This window comes from Salmo salar, chromosome 11, assembly GCF_965601325.2.
Source record: "Salmo salar chromosome 11, fSalSal1, whole genome shotgun sequence".
Classification (NCBI taxonomy): domain Eukaryota; kingdom Metazoa; phylum Chordata; class Actinopteri; order Salmoniformes; family Salmonidae; genus Salmo; species Salmo salar.
Window position 1 is genome coordinate 104,437,693 of NC_138301.1, and position 12,947 is coordinate 104,450,639.

Here is a 12,947-nt window from a genome sequence, read left to right on the forward strand (position 1 = left end):
GGTTGTTTTCATCATGTCCGATGCATTTATAGGTCAGTGAGATGTGTTTCACACATAATTGCCCAGGAGGAAGGCAGGTCTGATACACCCTAGCTTCCAGTGTATTTATGGGGGGGTGTAGATATGGTTGTCCTTGTTCGATACAGCAATTGGATGTCTTTCAGTGATGTTCCTATCGGTGGACTCCTTGCTAAATATACAAGTTGCCATGTTTTTTTTCCAGTCTCTGAAAGACTACAACTCATCGTTCCCTGGCCCAGTCCCTTCCCCAAGGCAGGCTTTTTTGCAAGGGAGGCAGACACTAACAATTAAATCTTTTGGGCAAAACTGAAAGGACTTACCAGACCGCGATGGCTTCAAGTGATTTCTCTCATCAACACAAATCTGAAAATGTAGCATTTTTTTTGTTCTATTAGCTACACGGTGAAATTCAACCATACATGTTTCAACCGGAATATAGCGAAGAGGATTTGAAACAAAGAGTTGGATTTAGCTAGAAGCTCAGCTACAACCAATGCCAGCACCAAGAGGGCAGATGACAAATACGGTGGCTAGCTAAGTAAGTGTTATTTTCTGCAAGCCACCTAGCTAGCTAGCTAACTTTATCTACTGAAAACCCTACTGTTTGTTAACTTATATAGATAGCTAGCTAGCTAGCTAGCTAAGTTAGCTAAACAACTATAGGTAGCCATATCTATCACTAAAAATAGAAGAGGTTTTACAATCAGAGATCTATTCTATCTTGATTGTAAAACCTCTTTGCTTTTAAGTCGTAGATATGGCTACTAAGCAGCAAGCTACAACATTACAACCAGATCATTTTACTAGCTAGCTATGTAAGATAATTGACAAGGGTTGACACTGGTTATGATTATGACCGTGGATGCATTTCAATCTCACAAAATCATAGGTACAGCCCCTGAACAGAATTACAAACAGATGTAAATAACAATTATTGGCCATCCAGTTAGCTAGCTACGTTTACTAGCTAACTGTGAGGAGAAATAATAATACAACAATTTACTGTTGTAAATCTCAAACCAATTAGCTGGTTTTACTTAACAAATATTTGCCTAAGCATGCATGATAGACATGGCTGTAGCTAAATACTGTCCGTACATTTGTACGGTCTGGTCACTGTGCAAAGGATGAGGATTATGCCATATTTCTTTCTAATAGGTTAGATATTGTTTTAAATGTAACCTCTGTACCTTTGCACATGTATGCATGCTCAACTATTCTACCCTAATGTTGATGTTATGCCAGCACAGTTCAACTGTCATTTAAATGGTACAATAGGGTATCATAGAGTATTTATTTGTCTTGCAGAAGATAACATGTGGTGCCTGGGCTTCTTCCTTAAGCGGATTCTAGATGAAGAGAAACAGAATTTCTTTGCCTGCGGGAGTCAGGATAGGCACTGTTTGGTGTAGCACAGAGAATTTTTGACCCAACCTTAGCTTGGCTATGTGGTCTTCGTCCTCAATTTGTGTAAACAGGAGTCTCATAAAATGTCTCTGTCCAGTTTCAGGGGGTCAGGTTGAATGTAGAAAAGGCTCCGTTATTCAAATAAATACTTATTTTTGCTTCATGAAGTAATCTATTTCAAGTCTTCTGTCCTGTCTGTGGGATACAGCCAGCTGGATAAGAATCTGCAGGAAGTGGTGTAGGGCTTGTAAACCTTAACCACCAACTGTTTGGACCTCTTGCAGAAGATTTGCTGGTACTGCACGTCTCCTAGAAAGACATGGTTGTGCTGTTACCATTTTACACTTTTTGTGAAAGGGACATAGGGAAACATGCCTTTGGTAAAGGTGTCAACCAATTGGGACCTACGTGTTTATAGACAAACCCGTGTATTGTTTATGGACAAAGAGGGACATTGGGAGCTGCTTTTGAGAGGAAAGATCAGTCAACAAAGTGAATGGGCTGGGATGCTGCAGAAGGTGTGAAAAGTTGTACATGCTGACCACACCACTCTCGTTACATGTGTGAGTGTTGCAAAATAAATGTACACATACATGTTATTCAATCATTTCATCTAAACTGCTCGCGTGCGTCAATGAGAGTCTGCATAGTCAAGCGCTAAAATAGAATGCCAGTGTACCCAAAAAGTTGCTGCTTTGGGGTATTTTCCAGCAGGGCACTGTAGAGGAACTGCAGATAACCTGAGTTTTACACAGAGAAGCTAAAAATTGAAAAGGGGTAGACTAAATGTATTACCTCGTCTGGAGGGTACTCTGTGGTCATCAGGCTACATCTAACCACCTGTAACCCCATGTTTATGTCATGCTTAATGTAAATTGAGCTATCTTAGCTGTCAGCTTGTCGTTTTTTTTTTTTTACAACTTACCTTCACCTTGTGCAGAGCTAGGGGTTGGAAGCACATACTGGTGGAATCAGATTCTGTACAACAAAACACTCAGCAATACACAATTTATCCATCCCACTAATTGTATTGATCTCTATTAGACTGGATAGCTTAGCACACCTAACATGGCCATTTCAATAGTCAGCTTGCTGTTAGCTAGCGTCACTAAATTGGCTGCAAGATTGCTAGCCAGCTGAGAACCAACTAACCAACCAGAGACTACTTATTCACATTCCTCATTGCTACCAACATGTAAACACAGGGTGAGTTAGCTATATCATCAATCCTATTTTTAGTAATGGAGTGTTTTCCAGACAACGGTGGAATAGATGGCTACCAGATTGAGTTACTCTTATTTGCTAATGTTAGCTAGCTTATGTTAGCCAACGTTAGTCAAAGATAGTTTGTTCTATCAAACATGTTTATTCTGCTGAAGGTACTGTACCAGTTTAGCAGTGACTAACTTGGCAAATAGCAAATTGATTGGCAGTATGTGTCCAAAAGATAGCTATCTATATGTTTTAGCTGATGGCTTTCAGTTCAATACAAGACTTTAAGCTAGCTAACTTAGCTAGGCTAGAATGCTAGCTAATGTTACGTTATGTCTAATCACCAATCTTACTTGTTGTGAAGGGGGAAAAAACATGGTATCACATCACTTCTCAGCTGTTGTCAAAATGGATTCCCCATCTGTTCAGCCTGAAAAAAATCCCTCTGATAATCATTACTCAACGTAAGCATCATTCTTGATATCCGCAAGCCACTGGCAGCATTAGGTTAAATCTCTGGTAGGTAGAAAGGTGAAAAATAACACATTTTCGCACTTGGTTGTAATTGGCACAGCCTGACTAAGAACACCACATGGGCGTGATGACAAATGTTAGTGAATAAAAAATTAAAAAATAATTATTCTTGCCTAAAGAAGTTCTGATGTTACTGTGTGTTGGTTGTTCGAAGTCAAATCAAATCAAATTTTATTGGTGACATACATGTGTTTAGCAGATGTTATTGCAGGAGTAGCAAAATGCTTGTGTTTCTAGCTCCAACAGTGCAGTAATATCTAACAAGTAATATCTAACAATTTCACCCCAATACACACAGTACACACAAATCTAAGTAAAGGAATGGAATTAAGAATATATAAATATGTGGACGAGCAATCTCAGAGCGGCATAGATTAAGATACAATAGAATAGAATAGAATAGAATACAGTATAAACATATGAGATGAGTAATGCAAAATACAGTGCCTTGCGAAAGTATTCACCCCCTTGGCATTAATCCTATTTTGTTGCCTTACAACCTGGAATTAAAATAGATTTTTGGGGGGTTTGTATCATTTGATTTACACAACATGCCTACCACTTTGAAGATGCAAAATATTTTTTATTGTGAAACAAACAAGAAATAAGACAGAAAACTTGAGTGTGCATAACTATTCACCCGCCCCCTCCCCCCCAAATGAATACTTTGTAGAGCCACCTATTGCAGCAATTACAGCTACAATCTCTTGGGATATGTCTCTATAAGCTTGACACATCTAGCCACTGAGAATTTTGCCCATTCTTCAAGGCAAAACTGCTCCAGCTCCTTCAAGTTGGATGGGTTCCTGCTGGTGAACAGCAATCTTTAAGTCATACCGCAGATTCTCAATTGGATTGAGGTCTGGGCTTTGACTAGGCTGTTCCAAGACATTTAAATGTTTCCCCTTAAACCACTCGAGAGTTGCTTTAGCGGTATGCTTATTGTCATTGTCCTGCTGGAAGGTGAACCTCCGTCCCAGTCTCAAATCTCTGGAGACTGAAACAGTTTCCCCATCAAGAATTTCCCTGTATTTTGCGCCATCCATCATTTCTTCAAATCTGACCAGTTTGCCAGTCCCTGCCGATGAAAAACATCCCCATAGCATGATGCTGCCACCACCATGCTTCACTGTGGGGATGGTGTTCTCGTTGTGATGAGAGGTGTTGGGTTTGTACCAGACATAGCGTTTTCCTTGATGGCCAAAAAGTTCCATTTTAGTCTCATCTGACCAGAGTACCTCCTTCCATATATTTGGGGAGTCTCCCACATGCCTTTTGGCGAACACCAAACGTGTTCGCTTATTTTTTTTCTTTAAGAAATAGCTTTTTTCTGGCCACTCTTTCATAAAGCCCAGCTCTGTGGAGTGTTACGCTGATAATGGAATTTATATGTTTAAAGTAATGACTAAAGAATTCCATCCTGAAACCATATAATTGTATGACATTTATTAGAATCATACATTTATAATCTGATGATGTGTGTAGTTTTAGTCAGAATTAGAATAAGGACCTTTTGCTCCTTTTTAGTATGTAAGCAGGGTGCAAGTGTGAAACAAATGATAAGAGGAGCTATCGACAGACAAGTTGTACTACTGTGTTCCTTACAGGACATTCTGTCTCCACCCGTGGAGTGGAGAAACTGTTAGGCTTGCAGAAGATTATGAAACATGTTGCAGATTAAAGAAACAATGTGTGGTGGAAAAACACAGACTGTCTGAGCAAGGCGTAGCTTAAGATTTGAACTTGTTTGTGTGTGTTATAAAGACTGTGTTTGCATTTTTGATTTCAGAACGTTCTCGTGAATAAACCGTACGAACCTTTTGCATAAGCTGAGTCTTTGCCTAATTATTATTAAACCCAGGGTCTTACAAACCTCTGGGATTGGTCAACGCTTATTGATTGTTAGTTATTATCATTGGGATTGAAAATTCTCGTGACATACGCTTAAAGTGGTCCTATGGACAAATACTCCAATCTCCGCTGTGGAGCTTTGCAGCTCCTTCAGAGTTGTCTTTGGTCTCTTTGTTGCCTCTGATTAATGCCCTCCTTGCCTGGTCCGTGAGTTTTGGTGGACGGCCCTCACTTGGCAAGTTTGTTGTGGTGCCATATTCTTTCTATTTTTTAATAATGGATTTAATGGTGCTCCGTGGGTTGCTCAAAGTTTCGAATATTTATTTATAACCCAACCCTGATCTGTACTTCTCCACAACCTTGTGCCTGACCTGTTTGGAGAGCTCCTTGGTCTTCATGGTGCTGCTTGCTTAGTGGTGTTGCAGACTCTGGGGCCTTTCAGAACAGGTGTATATACACTGAGACCATGTGACAGATCAAGTGACACTTAGATTGCACACAGGTGGACTTTATTTTGAAGGTAATTGATTGCACCAGATCTTGATTGCAGCAGAATACACAGGAAGTCGGAACTCCCAATTCTACCTGTGAAATGAAAATGTGCTCGTTCTAGCTTGTGGTTTGGATAAATGTATGTTTTGACAAAAACATAATGTTGTTAATATAGTAATGGATATATGTTGTGGAAGAGCAATTTATTTTTAAGTCAAAAAGTCATCACACACTGATATTTATCTGCAACAAGAAACCCATCAATAGTGGGAAAATGCGCATGAAAATATTCACCTAAAAATCTGTCACCTATTGGATGCAAACCTAGCTATGGCGAACAATGATGTATGCTCCAGCACACTGCGATGGACTTCCCTGTGGATGTTGGCGGCGGATGAATGGCATGAAAATGGGCCTCAGGATCTCGTAATGGTATCTCTGTGCATTCAAATTGCCATCGATAAAATGCAACTGTGTTTGTTGTCCGTAGCTTATGTCTGCCCATACCATAACCCAACCGCTACCGTGGGGCACTCCGTTCACAACGTTGACATCAGCAAACCACTCGCCACACTTTGCCCAGTACAGTTGGAACCAGGATTAATCCATGAAGAGCACACTTCTCCAGTGTGCCAGTGGCCATCGAAGGTGAGCATTTGCCTACTGACGCCAAACTGCAGTCAGGTCAAGACCCTGGTGAAGACGATGAGCAAGCAGATGAGCTTCCCTGAGCTTGTTTCTGATGGTTTGTGCAGAAATGACTTGGATGTGCATATCCACAGTTTCATCAGTTTCCGAGTGGCTGATCTCAGACGATCCCGCAGGTGAAAAAGCCGGATGTGGAGGTCCTAGGCTGGCGTGGTTACATGTGGTCTGTGGTTGTGAAGCCGGTTGGACGTACTGCCAAATTCTCTATAACAATGTTTTCTTGTACCCAGCACAATGTGCATCTGTGTAATGATCATGCTGTTAAATCAACTTCTATATATGCCACACCTGTTAGTTGGATGGATTATCTTAGCAAAGGAGAAATGCTCACTAACAGGGATATAAACAAATTTGTGCACAAAATTGGAGCGAAATAAGCTTTTTGTAAGTGTGGAACGTTTTTGGGATCTTTTATTTCCACTCATGAAACATGGGACCAACTGTTTACATGTCAAATGTATATTTTTGTTCGCTATACCTATTGGAAGCCAATGATATCTACTGTCCTAGATAGATTTTCAGCTGTCCTTAGATTATGCTGAGAAACAAGACCAAACACATAGATTCTACTGATTAAGCCTTTCAAATCAATGTCCTAGTAGGAGGAGAAACTTTTATTTTTGGAAGACTGCATCTCTTTCCTTCCAATGACACTCTCTTTGATTTGTACTGGTAGTGCTCTTCAAACAAAGAATGTTTGCTAAATAGTATGAGAGAAATAGCACATCTTGGGTGAACGTCAGCACAATCAGACTGCTTAACCAAATTTAATGCCAGGTACAGTACATTTGAGAAATAGCTGATGGGTTTCAACAGTTTGTAGTATAATAATGACTGAATTACTTTAAATACACACTGGATGCATATACTGTAGATATATCAACACAATAGTGCTCTGTCAAGTTACAATACAAGTATTTGGCTAATTAACTACATAGGTAACTCATTTACTCACATTTGAACCCAGACTCACTTATTCACTCTTCAAGTGTATAGAAATGACATTTGAACTAAGTAATTACTCATGGAATATTCTCAGAGGACTATAAGCCTCCCTGCTGTAACCCTCAGAATACAGTGAACCGCTTGCTGCCATACACCGCTCTCTGAAAGCAAAAGTTGACTTCTTAGATGTCTTAGATGTCTTCTAAACCAATGAGGGAGAGGATGACTACTTTGCTGTGTTCTGAGGTCTTTGTATTTCCTGTGGTCCTCTCAGCTGTGTTCACACACAGCCTACATGAGTGAGACATCAATAAAACATGAAGGAAACCTGTAGGAGTAATGTGTTAGGAAAATATCTGGCAACAGTATAGGTGTTATTTATGTATGGTGGGACGGGCAGATCAACAGGTGCAAGTGTGCTATGATGTATTACTATGTGCTAACAGTTATATACTGTATGCTGTCCATGACTCCACACTAAATCATGATCCTTGTACATAATGCACCTCCTCTGGCACTACCAAAGCAATTCATATTGGGACTTAGGCTAGTACGTTGGTATAATCATAGAGAACAACATCATGGGTTGAAAAACAAGTATGGTGAGGTTTGAAAACAAGCTGAAGACAATACGGTGATTGAAACTGTAGCCATAGCAGTGACTTCAGCCCTCTCTAAAATGCAGCGGAGGCCAAATAAGTTCATTATTGTGCAATGGACCTCTGTTAAAACACTGAGAAGAGCCCTTCTGATACTGACAGGGTTGTGTGTTGTTGTGACTTTGGGACATAGAGCTGTTTCAAACCAACACGCACACACACACACACATGCACACGCACGCACGCACGCACACACACACACACACACACACACACACACACACACACACACAGGGGCTAAATAGTACAGACAAGTCAAGGGCACTGTAGCTTTCAATGTAAAAAGCAGATGGCTCTCTTTATTTTGGCCAAATTAGCTCCATCATGTATAGCCTAACTGGATTTTGTGCATAATAAAGCAATTTGAGTCATGGGCCAGGGCAGAACATTGTCTGATGGGCCCGCCTGTCTGGACTGCATGAGGTAGATGGGTTACAAGAGGACATACTGTAGGCAGTGTTTGGTGGGTGCTTCTAAACTGATGTAGGCTATAACCAATAATATCCTAATCCCCTGACTCATCGCGCATTGGGCAAAGTGGTGAATGACATTATGGTAGCTAGCTACTCACCCCAAAACACTGAAGATAGGGCAGCAGACATTTTCAAGTTGTTATGTGACTGTTTTTCATGTTCATTTAGGGCACAATTATGGTTGCAAAGGTAGTTAAGTGTGCGCAAAAAAAGTGTTTGGGGGGGATTTGCTGGTAGGTAGCCAGCACCAATCTGAGAGGGGTAGAATGTGGGGGCGGGAAGGTTAGTTTGAAGAGGGCAGGCTTTCCACGATGACAGCACTTTCCCTATAATAATTTCACCCTACCAAAACCCCTTCAAAATCCAGTGGACATACATAAGAATTGCCGTAGAAGTCAGTTGGAACAAAACAGCGCGCATTGACGCAACGAAAATCTAAAGTCGGAAGAAAATAAGAGCAAGAACAAACGTTGTTTTCTGGTGAGAATGTGTGTATTGTGTGTGTCTGGTTGTCAGTAAATTGTTGTCCAATGTTTTGTGTGTGTCAATGTTAATCATTGACAGGCATTGAATATGATATACTGCAGTGTTTCATTCACAAGCAACAACCTGCTGTTTGTGGTGTGCACATAATTGCGTTAAGGTAACAGGTTTCCCCTTGCTTAACTGCAGTAGAGGGAAGTGTATACCTCGGCTTTGAGGTGGTTCTGATGAGAAAACGCGGTGCTGTCATTAAATTAAAAGGTGCATTTGTTTTAAGTGTGAAAATGCACATTTACCATGCGGACTATTTGTGAGGTACGCTTTTTACTCACTTACGTCGGTATATGTTATAGAAAGAGCCAGTTGAATCGACTTACTCAGGACACTGTCTTTTAACGGGAAATGCGACACCAATCCGAAGGCTATAATGTTACTTATCGTATCGATAAATAAAACACATCTCTATTATTTGTAATACTTTTAAATCTATCCAGACTTGCCAGATAGCCTTTTCTCTTGTGATTTGGTCAAATTATTGGAAACGGCAGAGCATCACTGAACAGGTAGGCTACATATCGAATAACCTTGAAATATATCGAGAATGTTTGATGTTATCGAGGGTTACTCAGATTTCGGTGTTATTTAGCCTATATTTAGACAAATTCTTTCAAATCAAACGCCATTACCAACTAGTAGATACACTGACGACATGTAACAAATAGCCTAGTTCATGTTCTCCAAACTGTCCATAAACGACAAAAAAAGAAAAAATGAGTAAGTTATCTCAATGCGGGATGAAAATGAGCCAAGAGAAAACATCAAATTCTAATGCAACCTTAGGGTTTCATATCGAAGCACTCTCATAAATGTTTGATTCAGAGGACCTACGTGTATCTGCTCACTGTGACTATAGGCAATGATGCAGTTCATATACTGTGTGTGTGTGTGTCTGTCTGTCTGTGTGTGTGCTTGTGTGTTTGGGTGTGCGTGTGCACAGTCTAGTAAAAAATATCAAGTAAAAAAATACACTATTGAATGGGTCAGAAATAGGCCAAGACTGTAAAAAAACAACAACTGGATATCACGAAATTGGGGGAGAAAAATGGGTAAAAAGTAAAACAATTATAACAGAAATAATTAATACAAAAATCTAAACTGAAGCCTTAATTAAGACCCCAAAATGGGCCAGTGCAAATTAAAAATCACATGAAAGATTTCGAGTACAACAAATTCACAGGTTTTTCGAGGGAAGATAATGGAGTTCTGTCTTCTGTACTGAACATGGACGGTTAAGTGCGCTACAAAAACGGCAGAAGAAAGTGGGTCGGGAAGCACCAAAGGGTCTACACCCAGAGCGCCCATTTCTGTCCAGCTGCAGAGCAGGACTCAGGCCTGTCCTCGACCACAGGCCACCGAATACAAACACTGACCTAAGAGATTTGTCTCGTTCAGCAGCAGAGCAGAGGGGAGGTTTCAACAGTTTGGAAAAACGGTATGCCTATATACTTCTTTATTAGCTTTTCCTCCTCCACTTTCCTCCTTTCCTCCTCCTCCACTTCTCCTCCTCCTCCTTCTCCAGCATTTCCTCCTCCACTCCATTCTTATTGTCTGAAGGATAGAGTGCACTGATGCTATTTGAAGTCCTTCCCTTATGAGATCACAGAAAGAGGTGCTATACATCAGACTTTAGTGGTTTCGTTTACAATTTCATCTCCCATCAACTCTTAGGCTCCTTTGCCATCCCATGTTGTTGGCTCCTCTCTGGAAAGAAAACCTCCTGCAATTTTTTTATACATTTTTTATTTAGCCTTTATTTAACTAGGTAAGTCAGTTAAGAACAAATTCTTATTTTACAATGATGGCCTACCCCTGCCTAACCCTACCCTAACCCGGACGACCCTGGGCCAATTGTGCGTCGCCCTATGGGACTCCCAATCATGGCCGGTTGTGATACAGCCCGGGATCAAACCAGGGTCTGTAGTGACACCTCTAGCACTGAGATGCAGTGCCTTAGACCACAATGCTTCAAAGACATACACTCAATGACCAAAAGTATGTAGACATCTGCTCGTCGAACATCTCATTCCAAAACCCCCTTTGCTGCTATAATAGCTTTCACTCTTCTGGGAAGGCTTTCCACTAGATGTTGGAACATTGCTGTGGGGACTTGCTTCCATTCAGCCACAAGAGCATTAGTGAGGTTGGGCACTGATGTTGGGCGATTAGATCTGGCTCAAGTCTGGGTTCCAATTCATCCCAAAGGTGTTCGATGGGGCTGAGGGCATGGCTCTGTGCAGACCAGTCAAGTTATTCCACACCAATCTCGACAAACCATTTCTGTATGGACCTCGCTTTGTGCCCTGGGGCATTGTCATGCTGAAACAGGAAAGGGCCTTCCCCAAACTGTTACCACAAAGTTGGAAGAACAGAATCATCTAGAATATCATTGTATGCTCTAGCGTTAAGATTTCCCTTCACTGGAACTAAGGTGACTAGCCTGAACCATGAAAAACAGCCCCAGACCATTATTCCTCCTCCACCAAACTTTACAGTTGGCAATATGCATTGGGGCAGGTAGCATACTCCTGGCATCCTCCACACCCAGATTCGTCTGTCACCAGATGGTGAAGCGTGATTTGTCACTCAAGAGAACATGTTTCCACTGCCCCAGTCCAATGGCAGCGAGCTTTACACCACTCCAGCCAATGCTTGGCATTGCGCATAGTGATCTTAGGCTTGTGTGCAGCTGCTCGACCACGGAAACCCATTTCACGAAGCCCCCGACAGACAGTTATTGTGCTGATGTTGCTTCCAGAGGCAGTTTGGAACTCGGTAGTGAGTGTTGCAACCGAGGACAGATGAATTTTATGCGCTTCAGCACTCGTTGGTCCTGTTCTGTGAGCTTATTTGGCCTACCACTTTGTGGCTGAGCCGTTGTTGCTCCTAGGCGTTTCCACTTCACAATAACAGCACTTACAGATGACCGGGGCAGATCTAGCAGGCCAGAAATTTTAAGAACTGACTTGTTGGAAAGGTGGCATCCTATGACGGTGCCACGTTGAAAGTCACTGAGCTTCTCAGTAAGGCCATTCAACTGCTAATGTTTGTCTATGGAGATTGCATGGCTCTGTGCTCATTTTTATATACCTGTCAGCAACGGTTGTGGCTGAAATAGCCAAATCCACTAATTTGAAGGCGTGTCCGCATACTTTTGTATGTATAGTGTAAATGCTTTCATTGGACACAGACTAGCCTGGGTGTCTGCGGGTTTCCCCTTCCATCTCTCTGTCCTGCGCTCTGCATTATTCAGGGCTCATAATACGATGACTCCCTACCTGGACTCTGAGTGTGACCACAGGAAAAACGACTTTCCTCTGCCAGCTTCTTCATCTGCTCAGACATATGGAGCAAAGAGCCTCTGTCACAGTGCACAGCTAGCTGGTGGAGGAGTGAGACATTCAGATTTACAGATCCAGCAGGGAATATGGTACTATGGGAGGACGTATTTGAGAGAATAGACAGTGAAGGGAGTCAGCTTTTTCTCTGAGATGCAGCGACTATTCACTGCTCCCTCATGAGTCATGACTCAGCGAGCTTGATCCCAATGAAGTGGCATGTTTGGGAGGTCTCTGTGGAGTTTTCTTTCTCTGGATCCTGCATATGAACAAAGTGAACAGGCTACGGGGATGAGTTAGTTTGGGGTAATGAGTTAGACCCGAGTTGCTCTTTGTTTCTCTCTTTCTCTTTCTTTCTCAAAGGCAGATTCTTTATAAAGATCCACCTGTAGGGTATTAGGGTGCGGAACACTGTTTGTAACCTTCGAAGCCTCCTACTGGAGCTTTACATTATTTGATCGGGCACTGAACTGCGTAACCCACATAATCTACCAGTCATGTACAAAGGATTGAAGCCATCTCTACTCTTTGGCACTGTTGTCATGGTAAACAACTCGAAGCCACCAAGTGATTGCAGCAAATTCTCTTCTCCATAGGCTCCTTTTGGAGATGCGGATGTCCCTGGTTGGGAGGGGGAGGAAGATGAGGAGGAGGAAGATGAGAAGGCAACCTCCAGGCGAGCAGGGTCATAGACCAAACAGTCATTCCTTATATTCTGTCCAGCTGTTTTGTTTGCCTCACCGTGCACACATTGTCTATTACAGCGC

General features: G+C 41.7%; 1 protein-coding gene across 2 annotated transcripts in view; it reads left to right on the forward strand.

Moving 5' to 3' along the window:
- Positions 1 to 8,643: 8,643 nt before the first annotated feature.
- Positions 8,644 to 12,947, forward strand: part of gabra3 (gamma-aminobutyric acid type A receptor subunit alpha3) — a 137,945-nt gene continuing 133,641 nt past the window's right edge. For both annotated transcript variants that reach the window (XM_014128918.3, XM_045690027.2), the window contains exon 1: positions 8,644 to 8,782. The gene's annotated coding sequence lies outside the window, so the exon portion shown is untranslated. The remainder of the gene's footprint in view (positions 8,783 to 12,947) is intronic.